The sequence below is a fragment of the Mesocricetus auratus genome, unplaced genomic scaffold (assembly GCF_017639785.1).
Source record: "Mesocricetus auratus isolate SY011 unplaced genomic scaffold, BCM_Maur_2.0 Super-Scaffold_100021, whole genome shotgun sequence".
Lineage (NCBI taxonomy): Eukaryota > Metazoa > Chordata > Mammalia > Rodentia > Cricetidae > Mesocricetus > Mesocricetus auratus.
In genome coordinates, this window is record NW_024429202.1 from 35,631,040 (window position 1) to 35,651,258 (window position 20,219).

The 20,219-nt window shown below is 45.3% G+C and overlaps 1 pseudogene; it reads left to right on the plus strand.

Moving 5' to 3' along the window:
- The first annotated feature begins 2,164 nt into the window (after nucleotides 1-2,164).
- On the plus strand, nucleotides 2,165-6,521 carry LOC121133334 (annotated as a pseudogene).
- The last annotated feature ends 13,698 nt before the right edge of the window (nucleotides 6,522-20,219 follow it).

Consider the following 20,219-nt stretch of genomic DNA (forward strand, 5'->3'; position numbering starts at 1 on the left):
GCCCCTGGCTTTTAGAGACAGGTCCTCATTATACAGCTGGGGCTGATCTTGAACTCACAATCTCTCTGTCACTCTCTCCAAATGCTGGGCTTATAGGTGTGTCCACTACAGCAAGCTCATCTCTTCACCTTGGCAAGTGTGTCGTGCTTTGTCTGGAGGGCTTTTTGTGTAATTTACTGCATAGCCAATGAGGGTTTTTGCTTGGGTGTTGTCGGTTTTGCTTGCTTGCTTCTCCCTCGGTTCTCAATGCCGGGAGGCACTCAGACGATTGTTGCTGGCTTTAATGACTGAGATACTATGACTATCAGAAGAGCATAAGGGACCTTTGGAGAAACAGGCTGAGCTACACACAGACACCTCTGGCTTTCCCTCGTCTGAGTTGGTGACTCTGTCTCAGCTGAGGGCACCACATTTTGCTATGGCTACAACCCTTTTAACCTCGGCATTCCTTCTGGCGGCTAGACTCTCAGAGATTAATCCTATTATGTTTCCAGATGTGAATATATGTACTTGCCTGAGGGATATTTGCCTCAGGTATTAGTGACTGACTCTTCTAAATTAATTAGCTGTCTAGCGAATGATTTCAACCTCGAGTTTTGGATTCTGGAACCCCTCGGGAATTGTTTTTAATATCCTCTTTATCCTCCAGAGGCAGACAAAGTACTCTGCATTGATTTTTCAAGCCTCCAATGGAAGCCTGCTCTCCATCTGGGCAGTTTCTCCCAAGCGCATGGTCCCTCTTTTCCAATAACCCATAGTATTGTAAGCTTAACCTTAATATCCAACAGAGGACTGTTGAATTGGAAACATGACTTCGGACAGCTTCATTGTGCCAGCCAAAGCCACATCTTAAGAAGACACAGGAGTAGCATCAATATGGGTTTGGAAGCAGCCAACAGCTGCTCTGTGCCTCTGGTCATACCTTTAGCCGAAGGGGAACTTGGGAAAGCCACTGAATCTCTTTGATTTTCCATCGCTCCATAAAGTTTTGGCCATGATATCTATCAGGACACAAGCCAATGGCTTTGACCTTTTCAATCACCACTCTAAATTACTAGGATGGAATCTTGGCTGCAGCTGGGTCATGCCTCCATCGATAGCATCTCGGTCAGATTCTGTAACACGGGACCGGCTCTCCTTTCCAAAGTTGAAGTCAGTTCAAGGGCACACCTCGGTGGTTTCTGACCTGGAATCCTAGGACCCAGCACAGGGAATGGGGTCCACTTCCCTCTTTTCTTTCTGGTCTGAGAAGAGAGTGCAGCCTGGCTGGTCACTCTGCTGGGACAGTGCTGCTCTGCTCCACAGAGTTAGCAGAGCCTAGAGCACCCTCTATCCTGGGACTCCACACCTGCCCCAGCTGACCCTCCACTCTCTCCCCAGGCGGGCAGCCCATGGATGACCACCACCAATGGAGCCTTCCTCAAGTGTCCTTATAGGCAGCACTTTTTTTCTTCAGTCCTAGGGCCCTGGGGTTCCTCCCACCGCCCCCCCCTTTGAAATTCATCTCTATTCTATAACATGAGCATCTTATGATTCAAAATCCATAATCAATATGGAGAAACAGTAATATATTTATTTGATCAGATACATTTTTTAAAAAAAGAATTTTTTTCCGTGACAAGAAACTTGAAGGTAAAGAAAATAGAAGTGCAGGAAACAGCAAATATCAGAAGGTCAGAGCTTAGAGCACCAAGAACAATACCCATGCTCTAGTACCGACTATAACATGGTGTAGTATTTGTGCATAGCCTGTGCGCACAATCCTGTATGCTTTAATCATGACTCCACTATCTAAAAGACCTAATGTAAAGTCTGTGCAGATAGTTGGTCTACTCTATTGTTCAGGGAATGATGCCAAAAAATAAAAAGCTTGCATATGCTTGATACATTATTTTTTTTTCTGGACGTTTTCAGACAGCTGTCCATAGTTAAAGCCACAGATGCAGAATCCCAGGACTTGGGCTGATTGTAATTTGTTACAGAGATTCCCATGTGTTATTTAGCAAACCTGACCTCTTTTCCTAAATGTCTTTGCATTATGGAAAGGATTCCTGGGAGTTTTAAGTCAGAGCTGTCAGGCTGGGATCTGTAGTCGGTCCCTTTCTAACCTGCCCCCAGCAGTGCCTATGGGTCAACTTTAGAGTTGGGACTGAAGCCTCTGACTTCTCCTATTCACCTGAGATCCTGGAGGAGCCCTGCCAGGCTCAAAAGACCATTATCAGGATCGAAAAAGGTGCCAGACGCCACTATTTAGGCGAGATATGGTCAGCACCAGGAGGAGTTGTGTTTGTTAGACATACTGAGCAGGGAGTGCATGCTGGCCTTTTTAGAACTCCTTGCAGGACAATTCTAAAACTACCTATATCTATAGCCAAGCTGTGCCTGGCTCCGGGCCTGCTCAGAATGGGGCTTGCTTTACAGACAGCTCTTTTGAAGTACTTATCTGCAAGTAGAGGCGATTTGCACCGAATGAGATTTCTATTGTTTCGAATTCTGTTCTTAATTGTGTCTTCTTTCTTTCCCCTTTCAAAGGATCCGAGCACTCCAGAGGTTTGAGAGCCACTGGCAGGAAGACTCGGAGCCACCCTCCCCCAGCCCGGCCGGGTTCGACTGGCAACAGCAGCCTTTCAGGTTCTCCACTGAACGTAGGGCTGGAAAATTGCCTTGGGGAGCCTTGCCAGGGCCCCTGGCCAATGGAAACAGCATTCTCTGTCACAGGCTCCGGAGTGTGCAAAAGAGGCCGAGAGAAAGTCACAGGCTTTGTTTGGCTCCCAAGAGAGGCAGGGGTCCTGCACTCAACTCAGTAACTAAGTGGCTACTGGCCAGCTGCCTTTGGGAAGTAAGGGAGTCATTTCAGCATGACCCTTTGTGGTCCTGAATTACAGGGACTGGAAATTAAAGCTCTAATTGGAGCCTCAAACCACGGGGCGTGGGGTCGAGGTCCTGCCGGCCTCTTGGCACAGTGCCCGGATGCTCGCAGTACTTGATAAGGCTCGCTAACATGTAGGCGAGGGTAATAAAACGTGAACAAGATGGAGATGGATGCGCCACAGAGGCAGGGGGAAACCCCGGAGCAGATGCGCCTGGAACTAATGGTGTGATGAGAACCACACTGATGCTTGGCACAGCGATCGCAGCATAGGCGAAGGCTCTGGACAATGGCTGTGTGGCTAGTGAGGAGCCTCCTGCCGGTGGAGGAAAGGTGGGAGTCCGTGCATGCTTTCGGCACCCCTTTCCATGCCACAGAACTCCTTTGGCCGGTCTTGGGGATACAGCTACGAGAAATTCATGCTGCCCAGGGCTCTGCTAGTCAGTCAGCATCCATTCAAAACATTTGAAAGCTCGCTTCCTCCTCCTCCTTCTCCGTCCTTCGTCCTTCATGTCCTCTTCATCCTCTGGCTGTTTTCCTCTTCAGCTCTTTCTGCAGGAGAAGAAACAGGGTCACTTAAAAGGAGGGGGGAAATTGCCGGATTCCACCAGGAGGTCACTCCACAGCGGGGTTCATGCCCCAGAGTGAGCATCCGCTGCTGTGGACTGGCAGTTTGAAACGATGTTTAGGAGCTGCACAGCCCGGGAGCTGCTCAGACCTTAACAGCAAAGGCATGCTAGCAGGCTGGCAATTGGCTTTCTAGAAGGATTACTTACATTAAAGAAGACAGTAAGATGAGAAAGGCACCGTTTTTGTGACTTCAACAAAATTCCAACATGGAAAAGTGATACCAAAATGCAGATTCCATCGAGAGCAGATCCCAAGGTGGGAAACACACGCAAAGAAATAGAGTTGCCTCCCCTCTCTTCCTGTTCCCCACCATGTCGCAAGATCAAAGGTGAAAAGGAGAATCCCATGTGGGAACTTCGCATCCACAAGCTCTGCCTCAATATCTGTGTTGGGGAGAGCGGAGACAGACTGACCAGGGCAGCCAAGGTGTTGGAGCAGCTCACAGGCCAGGCACCTGTGTTTCCCAAAGCCAGATACACTGTCAGGTCCTTTGGCATCAGGAGAAACGAAGAGATCGCTGTTCACTGCACGGCTTGTGGAGCCAAGGCAGAAGAAATTCTGGAGGAAGGCCTGAAGGTGCGGGAATATGAATTACGGAAAAATAACTTCTCAGATACTGGAAACTTTGGCTTTGGGATCCAAGAACACATTGATCTGGGCATCAAATATGACCCAAGCATCGGGATCTAAGGCCTGGACTTCTATGTAATGCTGGGTAGGCCAGGTTTCAGCATGGCAGACAAGAAGAGCAGGCTAGGTTTCAGCATCGCAGACAAGAAGCGCAGGACAGGCTGCACTGGGACCAAACACAGAATCAGAATCAGCGAAGAGGAGGTCATGGGCTGGTTCCAGCAGAAGTGCGATGGGATCATCCTTCCTGGCAAATAAATTTTATTCAAAAGTCCAATTTAAGAAAATAAAAGAGAGAGTTGTTAGATTTGGCCTTGAGTATCTGGGCTTGGTTCCTGACTGAGCTACAACCTTAGCAACGACACCCATCTCTGAACACTTACCTTCGCTCCACAGATGTTCCCTGGTCCATACCCACACCAGCCGCTTTGCCAAGGAGTCCTTGATTGTTTTGATGGTGAATGACTCTTCAAATGCACCCTGATTAGGGGGTTGCTCCTTGCTATGCAGTTAAGAGTGCTTGCTGTTCTTGCAGAAAAATTCAGTCTCCAGAAGCCACGTGGGGTAGCTCACAACTGCCTGTTGCTGCAGCTCCAGGGGCCCTGAAACCCTTCACTCCCGAGCATGCACCCCCCCACACACACACCTTAAAGAAACTGTAGATTCATTTGGAGCCCTTCCAATCAAACTTGTAGAGCACTATGGCATTCTGACTTGCTGTCCCCACTCTATAGTTGTACCTCTGTTCTCACTGTTTGCTATATTCTATGAAGGATCTGAATAAATTCAAAACAATTCCATCAAAATTGCAACAACACTAAGACCAAGATCTGTTTGAAGGTCTTTAGACTTCCACGTCCTCTTAAATACGGGTTGGAGGCCCATGCTGCAGTTTCTTACCTTGGTTGTTCTCTGTGTGAGTATCTTTTTGTGAGTATATTTCTGCACTGATCGTTTTATACAAAGCAGTGTCATTTATTTATGCGTCTGACTTTAGGATAATTTCTTGTAACTTTTGGGTTTCATTTTAGTTTTGAATACATAAAAGGCATATAGAACCCTGGATTAGGAATATAAAATGTACCGGTTCCTGATAGTCTTTATCCTGCACACCCTGGTCCTACCTAACACCAATTTCACTGTGAACTCATCAGATCTCCATTTTGTGACAAAATACGGAGATAACTCATAGAGAAAAAGGTCTTTTCAGCCCATGGTTTCAATATTTCAGGCCAGAGTAGGTTGGTCCTACTGCTTTGGGCCTGAGTTGACCTAGCATGAGGTGGCAGTGTGGTACAGTATGAGTGGATGGCCACATGGCTTCGTGGCGGCCAAGAAGTGAAAATGGCAGGAAAGGGCCAGGACCCTGTATCTTCTCAAAGGTTAAACGATGTAACTTCCTCCCACTAAGCCGCACTTCTTAACCGGTCTTGCTGGTTTCCAGGACCTCCGAGCTGATGATTACGCATTTACCAAGGTCAAATCTAACACTATGGTTTCTGATTTAGTCTTCCTGTGATTCTTTATGGAAAAAATTGTGTAAATATATATCTATTAGCTCATTTCCCCCTTTAATTTTACTTTACTCTGTGTGTGTGTGTGTGTGTGTGTGTGTGTGTGTGTGTGTTGGTTTGAGTGACCAATGTCCCCCACAGGCTCCTGTATTTGAACTCCTGGTTCCCTGTTGGTGGTGCTGTTTGGGGCAATGGTGGAAACTTTAGAAGATGCAGCCTTGCTGGAGGAAGCACAGACTTGGGAGTGATGTGACCATGACCTAATGGCACTAAGGAACACTTGCAACCACGAGAAGCAGATGAGAGAAAGAACAGAGTTTGCCTGGAGGATGCTAACACTTGACTCTGAACCTTTGGATTCTGTAGAGGATCAAGTACATTGTTTGTGTCCCCCAGTCTGTGGTACTTGAATACGGCAGGACCAATACAGCTACTTTTCCTTTCTAGATGAATGCAGCCCGTAATACAATCGAACACATCCTTTCACTCCTTTTTACCTTTTGTATCTTGTTTAAAGCTTTTCCCTTCTTTGCAGTTGAATGGGGGAAAAGCCTACATGGCTGCTACATAAAGAACTATAGGCAGCAGAGGAAAGGTGGGAGAGGATATGAGGTCTTCCTCAGGGAAAAGCACACCAATTGGGTGTCCAGTGTCACACAGTCAGCCATGAAAACATACATGGAAATAACACTGTGCAGACTGAGCATGTTATATTTAGGAATAGATATGTGTGCAGATAATATCATAGTCAAAAAGGAGGCCAAGAATTTTAAGGAGAGTCAGGAGGGGCATATGGAAGGGTTTGGGGAAAATGAAGGGGAGAAATGTTGCAGCTATATTATAACCTAAAAAGTAAAATAAAATAACATATTACGTGATGTTTTTGAAAGTTTTGGTTGGGTCTTGACGATGAAGCTCATTGGTAAAGCACTTGTCTAATGTATAAGAGGTTCTGGATCTCTTCTTCAAGTCTTCAAAATAAATAAGACATGGGTGGGTAGGTAGGTAGATAGATAGATAGATTCATAGATGATAGAAAGATAGATAATATAGCAAGATGATAGATAAGATAGAGAGATAGGATAGATAGATGATAGGTAAGTAGATGACAGATGATAGATACATAGATGGTAGGTATATACATAGATGATAGATGATAGACAAATAATAGATACAGAAATGATAAATAGATGAATAGATATACAGATGATAGGAAGATGGATGGATAGATAGATACATAGATAGCTGATAGGTAGATAGCTGATAGATACATAGATGATAGATAGATAGGTAAGTACATAGATGAAGACAACGGTTTTGTTTTGTATAAAAAGGGGGAATTCATAGTTGCAGTTGGAAGGAAAATGAAATAAGACTTTCTGGGGCAACAGAGTGGAGAATGGAAGAAAGAACACGTGAACATACAGTATGAGTTCCCAACCGGTGCTGTGGCAAATGTTGAAAGGCTTCAGATAATAAATTTACCATATGTTAGCCCTGGAGATCTGAAGCAGGTCTGAAATGGGTCTTTCTGGGTCTCAAGATGCTGCTATAATCACACCTTTTCTAGGGAAATGTCTATATCCTTGTTTTTCCAGCTGCTAGAAGCCACTACATTCCTCGGCTTGTGGCCCTTCCTCCAGCTCCCAAGTCCTTTTCATGCTGCCATCTGACTCTCTCTCCTTTCCCCTCTTCCACAAGTAAAGGTCCTTGTTAATATGCTGGGCCCACTGGTACACTCCAGCTAGCATCCCCAGCTCATCTTGGATTATGTCTTATTGCCTTGTTAATATACTGGGCCCACTGGTATGTTCCTGCTAGCGTCCCCAGCTCATCTTGTGGTAATGTCTTATTGCCCTCTGCAACCTTAGCACCCCTGGCACATATGCTGGTAGGTTCTGGGATTGGGCCAGCACCTCCCTGAGGCATCTTTCTGCATACTGCAGCTCCAGCCTTTGTTACCTAACTGCTACTGCCTTCCATGCCTCCTCCTCCTACAAGGACCCAGTGAATGTTCCAAGATGAAGTTGACTGTTTTCCTGAGACCTGGGAACTAGTGGTAGGAAAGTTTTCTCATAATTGACTCCGATGAAGCCAATGATCCCATGAGACCACCAGCTTTGGAAAGGAAAGGTAGCATTTTCAGCACTCTTTTTGTTCCACAAGTCAGAATCTAGGCACACTGACCAGCCCTGCTTCCATTCTCCCTGTGAGAAGGATACCAAGGTGGGGGGACTCATCTCATTTGAAATGGGATTATTTTTTTCTCAAGTAAACATGTTCATTAAACCCTGGGATCAGATATCCCGCTGCAGAGAGGCTGGGGAAAGCTAGTTAAGACTTTAAGGACCAGGAAATCATTCTTTACATTCCCCAGCTTGAAGCCTGGCTGTATACTGAGCAGAATTGATAATGAGACTCTCTGGACTCTTCTGCAAGGCAAAAACTCAGTTTTAAAAATACACGAGTAGGTGCATATGTGTGCCTGTACCTTTGGTTGGTGCTGGTAGCACAAGTGTCCAGGACCTGCCTTGTTGTGGTGTCTTGTTTTCCATCCTAGTGAGTTCCTGTTCCTGGCACTTCTATCTGAGGCTACAGTGGGTCTTCAGTTCTTCAGTGCCTTGAGACCTAATATGTTAGGGACCTTAGGAACTCTAAGCATAGGCCTCTGTTGGGAGATGCCATTCTGTAAATATGTGTCTGATTGGTTTGAATAAAGCACTGTTGGCCAATAGGAAAGCAAGATAGGTGGGACTAGGCGTGGAGGGGGATTCTGGGAAAGAGAGACAGGCAGACACGATGTAGGCCACCAGAGGAGTAAGAGGTCAGGACCCTGTTCTCCAGTAAGCGAAGACCACATGGACATACTATTAACAATTATGGGTTAAATACTTAAGTGAGAGCAAGCCAGTAAGGAACCAAGCAAACGGCCAACAGCTTCATAATATAGTTTCCTGTGTGTTCATTTGGGTTGACATGGTAGGATCCTGCAACAAGCCTCTACTAATAATATAGAGTGTGTGTGTGTGGGGGGGGAATAGGGGTTGGATAGCGCTGGTGTGTGGACCTCAAATTCAGCTCTATCTCACATCAAACTCTTCTTACTTGAAGCCATATCTCTAGGTGGATTTCCCTTCTATCCTCTCCCATCTCCTCCTCTCCCCTCCTTTCCCATTTCTTCCTCTCCATTCTTCACTCTTCCCTTTCTCTCCCTCCCTTTCCCTTTCTCTCATCTTCTGTTCTCCCCTTCTCTCTTCTCCCCTTCCCTCCAATTCCCTTCCTTCCTCTTCCTCTCCTCTCTTTTCCTCTCCTCTCCTCTTCCCATTTTTCTCATTCCTTTTGACTACAGAATGAGCTTAGAGGAATGTCCAATGGATGGGAGATGTTTTTTTCTTCTTAGTTTAGGTTCTCTCTATTCTCCCTCTCTCTCCTTGCCACTCTGACTATCTTCGTTTCTGTCTTCTTTCTCCTATCTTACCTGTCCTTTCCTTCCTGTCTCCCTTTGTCTATCTCCTATGTCTCTGACTCACTTCTCTCTCCATCTTCTCCCTCCCCCCTAGTCTTTTTTCCCTTGACTACCTCTGGCTATAAACAGCCTCAGAGCCATGTCAAGCTCTGCCTTTCCCTTCCCTCTGTGATGAACTACCGTCCAGTACTTTGAATTTTCAGAAACCAGAGTTACTGAGCTTATGTCCCTCTCAGCGCTAGGAAAATACATTTTCTTCTTCATAGATTGCCTTCTTTCCCTTGTGAAATTCTGCCTGGAAGCAGAGTGCAGGTGTAAGCCTGGATAAAAATGAGGTCAGAAAATAATAAATGATAGTTTGTAGTTTCGTTTTAAATTTTAATGAGCATTTTCTCCTCTAGAATAGTCTAAAAAGCCCAAGTGTTCATTCCAGGAACTCGATTTGGGAAAACTTCAGGCATGCCTTATATGTACAGGGGTAATCCCACACCCCCACCCCACTGACAAATATTTATCCTTGACTAACATTTTATTTTTGGAGGTAAGCAAAACAGCTTGGAAGCCTTGGTGAAGATGGTATGTGATCCAATCCAATGCCATACACAATCAAGAAGATGAACATGTCCATCAGATTTCCATCCACTGTGATGACGGAACAGATGACTCACAGGAAGAAACAGTTATTTGGACTTTCAGCTTTCGATGATTCAGTGTGTGGTCACATGTCCTGATTCCTGTGTGGTAGAGTAAGAAGCCTACCTCATGATATCAAGGAGGAAGACAGGAAAGGCTGGAGTCCCAACGACACTCTAAAGGCTCATCCCACATGACCCAAGTTCATTCCACTAGTCCCCACCTCTCAAGGGCTCCACCACTCCCAATGGACACCATGGGCTGGTGTCAAGGCTCAAACTAGATCAATGAAGACAGGATCCTAGACCTGGAAAATGGTCCAGTCAGTAAAGTGCTTGCCATGCAAGCCTGAGAACCTGAGTTCAGATTTCAAAAAACCCCATAGAAAGTCAAGTGTATGGCATGTGTTTGTAACCTCAGCATTGGTAGGGCAGAAACAGGATCCATCCACAGAATGCTATCAACAGTCAGTCTAGTCAATCGGTGAGCTCTAGATTTGAGAAGATACCCTGTTTCTTACCAGAGAGAGAGAGAGAGAGAGAGAGAGAGAGAGAGAGAGAGAGAGAGAGAGAGAGAGAGAGAGAGAGAAAGAGTGTGTTTCATTTTCTTGGTAGCTCAGTTGTGTGGCTCTCAAGTGTGAACTTTGTAGATGGCATCACGTCACAATTTTAAAAGGCTGACCACCTCTGTATGACTGAAGTATATGCACTCTGATGTGAGCACTTGGCAAATAGCTGCTACACCTCATTGCTTAGTGACTAGTGACCAGACACCCGTATGCCTTCAGAACAGCTAGAGGTTTCCGGCAGTGTGCATGGGGTTTGGTAGCACCCCCCTTTCAGACACATGGGAAACTTTTCCGAATGCACCCTTCTGGATATACAAAACAGACGTGAGGGCTGTGAAGTGACCCACAAACCAGGCTCTCATCTCTAAAACAGTGGAGCCAGGCTACTGCATTATCTGTAATAATACAAACAACGGGGATAAAAATAAAATATGGATCAAGCCTCTGTCTAGTGGCAGGCTGAGTCCTCACAGGTGCGGAGTTCTAGAAGAGAGGTGAACCAGGTCATGGGTTAGCTGCTGCCAGACTGCTGTGAAAAGCAATGGCATTTGGAAAGGGAAAAGGGACTGTGGAGATTAAGTGTCATTCATTTAGAACTTCCTCCCTTGACTTTGTAATAGATTCATATGCAAAGCAAGTTTACCACAGGTAGGTCACGAGTGTCTTCTGAGGCAGGCAAGGCATCTCAGTCCTCAAGTCTCCTCCCTGGCAACACCATCCTGAGGCCTGTAGTCTCAAAGCAAGCACTTATAGTTCCCTTGTAAGAGATCAGGACAGCAATGCATGGCTAAGGGGACAACAGCTTTAAAACTGCACCAAGTTATGCGTGATTGACATCGAGTCTTTCCAAGGAGCAGAGGCCACAGAAGATGAGGGTCACCATGGAGATGTGATAGAAAGAATGTCTTTCAAAGCTGTCCTACCCTGAGCTGTCATGCCTTCAGGGCCCCTCTCATGGCCAATTAAAAATACCATGTTTTTAGATGACAGAAGGTTTCCAGTGTTTCATAGACAATTTAAAACCTCTGTGAATCCCTGGAAGTTACTGGGAAATTTTTTGTCGTTGTGTTAGTGTATGTCTTAGTGTTTTACTGCTGTGAAGAGACACCATGACCAATTCTCATAAAGGAAAACATTTAATTGGGGTTTGCTTTCAGTTTGGAGGGTTAGTCCATTATTGTTTCCGTGGGAAGCATTGGTGGCATGCAGGCAGACCTGATGCTGGAGAGAGCTGAGAGTTCTACATACGGACCAGCAAGCAGTGGAAAGAGTGACAATGAGCCTGACTTGGGCTTCTGAAACATTAAAGTCCATGCCCAGTGACACTTCCTCCAACAAGGCCACACCTCTTACTACTCCCTATAAATCTACCAAGTGAACATTCCAAAGCTGAATATGGCCTAGACAACCTCCGAGTACCAGTAACTTCACACAGCGAAAGAGATTCTCCTGTTCTAGCTCAATACAATGAAGGTTAGGCCTCTCCTGGAAGAATAACCCGGACTCTCTCTTTCTCAGGTAGGCATTGCCATGTGACCTTCAACAGCTCACATACTTGGCATCCATTTCACCTGGTGAGCCCCTAAGGGTGGTGGGCTTCCCAGAGAAGGGGAATAGGTAGGAAAGTAGGAAACAAAAATGCAGTTCAGGCGCCTGCCTTAGCCAGTGAGAGAAACTTCGTTTTGTCTCTAGAAAGGAAGAAAGGTGTGAAGGGAGCTAGATAGCTCCAGTGGCCAAGAGCCACTTTGGGACAGGGAGAAGAAAAATAATTGCAGAAAAGTGTTGAGTGGGGCCTCCGAAGGAGTTTGGGAGCATGGATGTTACCTGTTCAATTGGTGTTGGCTTGTCAGTATTGACTTGCTATGTGGTGTGACTTGTCTGTTACAAATCCACAGTGGGATTTTGTGCTCACACAGTCACCAGTGTCCTCCAGGCTCCAAGTTGTAAGGAACAGAAATGGAGAAGCAAGTGGATGCCAGTGGGCTGAGAGGTTCTCTCGGAACCGGGAACTGGGTTGGTGCCTGCACCCTGACAGTCCTGCACGCATGGGATTCTAAATGTGCCTTTCAGTTTTACCATGGAAGTTTAGCAATTCATCGATTTGCTAAAAGTCATACTTGAAATATCACATTTTGATCGCTTCCAGTACTAGTGAAACTTTGATCCTCGCTCACAATGTGGAGTGGCAGTGGCCACCTCAGCACCAGTCACCCTCAGCCACAAGCCTATATAACTAGCTCTACTATGTGTTTTGAGCCAGGAGGCTCTGTATTGTTAGTAGATGCCGTTTTGAAGGATACTTTGAGTGGGTCAGTTTGATAGGGCATAACTCCATCCTAGTTCAAAGAACATCTGTTGTAAAGGGTCATGCTTAGGCCACCCCCAGAACAGGCCCGGTGAAGCCTACATCATAGTCACCTTTGACACAGATTCCGCCATTTGTACCACTAGCTCTTCTGAAGTGACCACAGGACATTGTCTGAGGGCCCTGTCAGCATTGCTCCCCAAACCTGGATGCTGGCACCACCATCTTTTCATCCTCTGACTCAGGCCCCATGCAAATGCATCCCAGGATCCAGCAGCAAGGCAGGCTGGGAAAGTAACCCCCCTCTCATAGATTTACAAGCTTTGTAAGGTCTCTATTAAAGGAAAGTTATACCAACATGCATAACAAATGTCTCTCCTGTGACTCAGTACAAAGGAAGTCATGGTTTTGGCTTGGTTAAGGGAGAGTATATTTGGTAATCTATAGAGAAGAGACAAGTCCTGATGCTATCCCCAGTTCTCTTTCAGAAGTCTTGAGGGTGGATGTTGACATCCAAGATTGTAGAATTGGAGGACTGACCTATTCTCACCTAGATGTCATGGAGCAGGTGGGCTCCAGATGTGGTAATATCTTGAGTTTGGTTCCCAGCACCTATACTTGGCAACTCACAACCACCCTTAACTCCAATTCCAGGGCATTTGACACCTTCTGGACTCTTTGGGTACCTTTTTTTTTTTCCTTTTTAAAATTTAAATTAGAAGCCGGGTGGTGGTGGCGCACACCTTTAATCCCAGCACTCGGGAGGCAGAGGCAGGCGGATCTCTGTGAGTTCGAGGCCGGGCTGGGCCAACAGCCTCCAAAACAATACAGAGAAACCCTGTCTCGTAAAAACCAAAAAAAAAAAAAAAATTAAAATTAGAAAGAAACTTCTTTTACATGTCAATCCCAGTTCCCTCTCCCTCCCCTTTTCCCCTGTCCCCAACTTACCCCCTATCCCATCCCCTTTTTGCTCCCCAGGGAGGGTGAGGCCTTCCATGGAGGGAATCTTCAAAGTCTGACACATCATTTGGAGCAGGGCCTAAGCCCTCCCTCGTGTGTCTAGGCTGAGAGAATATCTTTCTATGTGGATTGGGCTCTCAAAGTCCATTCGTGTACTAGGATAAGTACTAATCAACTACCAGAGGCCCCATAGATTAACCAGAACTCCAAACTGACATCCTCATTCAGGAGGTCTGGAACAGTCCTATGCTGGTTTCCCAGCTATCAGTCTAGGTTCCATGAGCTCCCCCTTGTTCAGGTCAGCTATTTCTGTGGGTCTCTCCAGCCTGGTCTTGACCACTTTGCTCATGACTCGTCTCTGTCTGCAACTGGATTCCAGAGTTCAGCTCAGTGTTTAGCTGTGGGTGTCTGCTTCTGCTTCTATCACCTACTGGATGAAGGCTCTAGGATGCCATATAAGGTAGTCAGCAATCTCATTATCGGGGAAGGGCTTTTAAGGTAGCCTCCCAGACTATGTGCACACACACCTTATACAATTCTTAAAAACGAAAATGAGGGAAAACTATTCCAAGGTATAGATAAATAGGAACATGACCTATGACCAGAGTGCAGTCCTTCTTGACTGTGGTTGCTGGCAAGCCACATGACCACTCTGGGTTTCTGTTAAGTGAAGGACCTACTCTAGAGGAATCCTATCTAATATTTTGTGCCCACTGTTCTCAGCATAAGTCACTGATTTTAGGATACATTTTTCCTATGATTTTTTAAGATAAAATTGACATAAAGTACAAATAGTAAATGTACAGTTGTCAACATTTTACAAATTAATGCTACTGGTGGTTATTGTCTGTAACAGGGGTATCCGGATTTTTTTTTACTCCTTAAGGATTTGAATTAAGATCACACAGATTATAAAGTAGCAACGAAATATTAGGCTAAGACAAAGTCATAGTATAGATCAGATAAATACTGTCAAGAGTGACAGCCAGTCACAAGAGCAAGAGTATTCCCAAGGGCCCCAGATTATTGCATGGTGTTTCCTTCGTGGGGTCTGAAGCAAAGAGGTGATTGTTGCTAGTTTGGTTCTCTATTTTTGTTAATAGAGCTGAGTTATATAACCCTTTGCTTGCTGTACGTGCTCTTTCCCATAATGCATCTTATTTTAGTCGTATTCATGTCCAGTTATACAAAGTCATAACTATTATGCATATTAAACAGTTATGCATGGTAAATAGATACAGTAGACATAGTTTGCCTTACTGTGCATGTACCCCAAGCTAATCTAGACCAGAATGGCCCCATTCTTGTACATGGATATAACTGAGAAACTACTTATATTAGTTTTTAAGGGACAAGAAACTTGTTCTATTGTTTGGAATGGGTCATGTGTGCAGCCTGAAATAGGTGGGAGTCCTAGGTTTCTAGGTGCAATTTTAGAAGAGGAACATGTACATAGTACTAGCAGATTGGGGTCCTAGGTGATTGCTAGTAGGATGTGTGTGCATTGTACTTGCAGATGGCAGTCCTAGGTGCATTGTTAGGAGAAGGGTGTGTATGCATAGTATCTGCAGATAGAGGTCCTAGGTTGCTGGGTGCATTGTTAGGAAAGGTGTGTGTATATAGTACCTGCAGATAGAGGTCCTAGGTACACTGTTAGGAGAGGGATGTATGTTCATTGCACCTGCAGGAGGAGGTCCCGGGTTGGTAGGTGCATTGTTAGAAAAGGAGTTTGTAATAAGTAATACCTGCAAATAGAGATCCTAGGTTTCTTTTTATTTTTAAATTTAAATTTAAATTAGAAACAAGGTTGTTTCACATGTCAATTCCAAGTCCCTCTTCCTTTCCCTCCCCTCCTCCCGCACCTTCCTACCAACCCCCTCCAATATCCCCTCATTTCCTCAGGGAGGGTGAAGCCCTCCATGGGGGTGTCCATAGTCTGACATTTCATCCAGGGCAGGGCCTAGACCCTCCCCCAAGAGTCCAGGGTGAGAGTACATCTCTCATTGTTGGATGGGAGCCCAAAGTCCATTTGTATACTGATCTACTACCCAAGGCTCAATAGATTACCTAGAGGTCTTAGGTTTCTAAGTACATTGTTAGGAGAAGGATGTATGTACATTGGACCTGCAGGAGGTGGTCTCGGGTTGGTAGGTGCATTGTTAGAAGGGTGTGCGTGTATAGTGCCTGCAGGTGGGGGTCCTAGGTCCCCAAGCACATTATTAAGTATGAGTATAACCAAGCTCAATGGAGTCCCAGTTTGCTAAATGAATTTCTGTCCTTGCCTGTCTCAACCACACACATAACCACAAGCCTGATCATGTTAGGAAATGTATACATTTCCTATATCTAGGACATTCCTTTTGTTCAACTGCTCTCAGACGTGGTACCACAGCTTAACTTTGCTTGTTGCAGATCTTTGTGCAAAGCAGGATCATACAAAGGACTTTGTCACACCAGATTTTCATATACAGAGGTATCATGTTTTCCATGGCTTAGCTCTGTCTCTGTTTCCCATGACCTACTACCATACAAAAGAATTTATGAGAATGATCAGAAATAAACAATTCATTAATTTTGAGCTAAACAGTATTCGGAGTGGTTTGAGGAAGAAACTGAGGTCCATCCCTCCTGGGAAATGAACTGCCCCTCTGTGCAGTGTGCTCATACTATATAAGGTACCCAGCAGTCACCCACCAAGTGTCTTTATTATCAGATCAATCATGTCCCAGGACTCAGTCTCTAACTGTGATACCAAAGGGTGGTGGTTGTGACTATTCTGGTTGATAATTAGCTATTACTGTTAATGTCTTAGCATGTCTGGGGGCTGGAGAGATGGCTCATCAGTAAAGTGCATTTTTGCTCTTAGAGAAGATCTAGGTTTGTTTCCTAACACATAGTGATAGCTAAAAGCCATCTATAGCTCCAGTTCCAAGAGATCTGACACCTTCTGACTTCTGTGGGCCGAAGGTACATATGTGCACTTGTATGCAGACAGGCAAAATACCATACACATAAAAATTAATAAATTAAAAAAATATCTTATGGTGCCTAATTTATCATTTAACCCTATGATAGATATGTATAGTAAAAAGACATTGTATGCATAAGGTTTGGGTATCTATTTTCAGGTATCCACTGTGAGTCTTGAAATCTCTTCTCTATAGTTTTTCAAGGAGTCTGCTCTAACGAGATATTTTGAGATTCATCTACATCATTTCAGGTAAAATTTAAAAGCTAAAATTCATTATTTTGGAACAGAGAACTTACTATTGGCTTTAAAAAATGAATAGATGCTGGGTCTTGGAGAATAGCGGTCCGTTTGGGTCAAGTGAAGGTCTGTGATGTTAAGTCAAGCTGGGGAATGTGACTGTGCAGGTCATTAAAGACATTATGAACAACACGAGGTATAGGAAAGAGGAAGGAAGAGAGTGGGAGGGAGGGGCGGGTGAGTGAACGGGTGGGGGTGTCCTGTTGCATTCAGCTCCTGTGTCTTCATTTTCTGCTGTGCCCCATTCCGTCCAGATGAAGCATAATTGTCCAAATAGATCTGCGCTTGGAATGTAAGAGGGAGGGGTGGGGTGGGGGAGCCAAGACTGCCACAGCTGGAAAACAGGAACAGCGTATGTGCCTGAAATAGAAGGGCACGTCCCCCCAGTGGGACTTCTTGAGAACTCATCAGGCACAGCTGCATCTGTGACACTTGAACTGTGCACACAGAAGCCTGGATTGGCACTGAGCCAGTCACCTTCCTGCAGCGTTCCATGTGTTCCAGCCTGGTCCTGGCCCAAGTCACCTTGGAAATGAATGGGTTTGTAAAGCCTATGACAAAGGAGCTATATATAATCACTCTTGGACCCATGGAAGACTAGCCAACCCGGGGCCACGATGGGGTAGAGGACCATTACTAAGCACCACTGGGGACCTAGGATTTGCTTGAGGCAGTTCTGTGCCTTCCCAGTCCCACTCTGTCATGCCACACCATTTGCATTGCCTGACCACCCACTCAGCATCAGGACCCTTTTAGCCTGCTCCAGACTGCCGGGAGCATCCAAACTCAGAGATGTTTTAGAGGAATGGAGAGTGGATGGGCTACCTTTGGCTATTTATTTACAGCAAGCAGTGCTGTGCCATTGGGAATCCTACTTGACCTTCTGAGAGATTCCCAGCAGGCATAGAGTTTTTCACCTTTATTTTTCATAACTGCCATTATCATAAGGAGTATTTTTTTCTTTGTCTGGTCAAAGTGGATCCTGTGTTCTGTTCTAGTTTTTGGTCACTGTATTTCTTTCCTGGCATACATTCAGGTTGCCTTCTAAACTTGTATGCAAACTGATGCTTCTGCTCACGTGCCACCAAATCTCACAGGTTATAGCATTAAGGGACCAGGCCAGCTTATTCCCACTAAGCCTTTAGTCGTGCTCAAATCACACATGGAAAGCAATGTAAAATCCAGAGTTAGTGATACATTGTCCCTTGCTCTAACTTGGCCACACAAACATCACTGAGATGTGAACAGATACCTGCAAGAGTGGCTGCAATCCAAAAACAAGAAATAGCAACTTCTGAAAAGGGCGTGGAACAGATGTCTTTCACTGTTTCTGGGAATGCAAAGTCATTTCGGAAGACAGACATGGTTTCTACAACGTTAAATAAACTCTTACCATTGGGAGGATTTACCCAACTAACCTGAAAGTTTATGCCCACACAAAAACTCACATACTAAAGCTTGCAGTAGCTTTATTCATAATGGTGCAAACATGGAAGCAAACGGGATGTTCTTTAACATGGCATGAATAAGCACTCGGTGGTACATCCATACAATGGAACAATATTCTACAATCAAAGAGGGAAATATCATCAATCTGAACAAGAACATGAATGAATATTACATGCATATCGGTAAGGAAAGAAGACAATATAAAAGGTTATGCATAATACTATATTAATTAGGCTTACGTGAGTTTGGCAAAGGAGAATAAAGTCATGTTCTTGAGGAGCTTGTGAAGGAAGAAGAGAAGCACAGAGGATCACTTTAGGGCCATGAAACTATGTTGTGTGGTACTGTAGTGGTAGAGACAGACTCTTCAAAACCCAAAGAACTTTACAGTACAAAGAGAAGGTTCTTAACATATAGACAATGAAAAGAAAGGATGGGAGGGAGGAAGGAAGAGAGGGAGGGAGAAAGGAAGGGAGGGAGGGAGGGAGGGAGGGAAAGAAGGGAAAGGAAGGAAGGAAGGGAGGGAGGGAGGAAGGAAGGAAGGAAGGAAGGAAGGAAGGAAGGAAGAACTGAGGAGAGTGCATGGTATATCAGGAAGAATTCGTCCTGTGACAATGGGGTGTGTGGTGGTTGAATAAGAATGCCCCCCTCCCCTCACCCCTACCCCTGTATTTGAATGCTTAGTCACCAGGAGTAGAACTCTTTTGAAAGGACTAGAAAAATTAGGATGTGTGGCCTTACTGGAGGAAGTGTGTCTAGATTATGTTGAGCTAGAAAGACACAAACCCTTGGGGCCCTGCCTGAAGAAAAAGAGAAAGTGAGCTGAGCACCAAGGCACAGCAGGAGGGGACACATCTGGCACCGGTATTTGCACTGGCAGGCCAGCTTCCCTGTCCATATCTACTGGGACAAAAGATGCTGCTGCCCTGGTGGTGAGTCTGGGTGAGCTAGCTGATCCTGTCTGGGGGATGTGGAATCTGCAATCAGGGAAAAAAACGCATGACTTCTGATGCTCACCTGGAATGTGACTGGGATCTGTGTATGGAGAAATCAAGGCCTTGTTTATCCATAGCCATGGTGGGATGGGAAGCCAGCACCACTACAAAGCTAAGTCTAGGAAACAAGTGGCCTACGGAAGAGACTGAAAGAGAGGCCTGGTCTCCTCCAAAGTGACGACCGGCTCCCAAGGACGGCTGACTACATTTTCCATCCTGGAACTCCTGAGAACAAGCTTTGAGCAAACCTTCATTCCATCCCTGTTTCGTTCCTGACCCTGCTTTCCCTTAAGCTCCTCATTGCAGAGTTCCTGAGGTTACCTGTCTCCCACACAGAGTAAAAAACTTAAGCATGACAGTGGCTCTTTCACAGAATCGAAGACCTTAAAGCCGAGAAAGATACTCAGTGAATGGCCAGCCCTCAAAGGGGGTCCACAGAGTCCTGATGGGATCCTCACACACCTGAGATCCATAAAGCCTAACTGGTTAACCTTTAAAATGATTTTTCATTGTGTGTGTGTATGACTGCATATACATGTGTGTAAGTGACTGTATGCATGTGTGTGTGTGAGTGCTTGCATGTGTGTGAGTGCATGTATGTGTATGTGAGTGCATGCATGTGTGTGTGAGTACGTGCATGTGTGTGTGAGTGCATGTACATGTGTGTGAGTGCATGTATGTGTGTGTGAGTGCATGTATGTGTGTGAGTGCATGCATGTGTGTGTGAGAGTATGCACATGTGAGTGTGTGTGTGACTGCATATGTGTGTGTGTGGTGTGTGAGTTGAGTGGATGTGTGTGAATGCTTGTGTGTGTGTGTGTGTGTGTGTTTAGTGAATGTGTGTTGTGTATGGGCATGTGTGTGTGCAGGTGTATGCACTTGGGAACCTGTGCAGAGGTCAAAGGACAACATTGGGTGATTTGCTCTGTCAC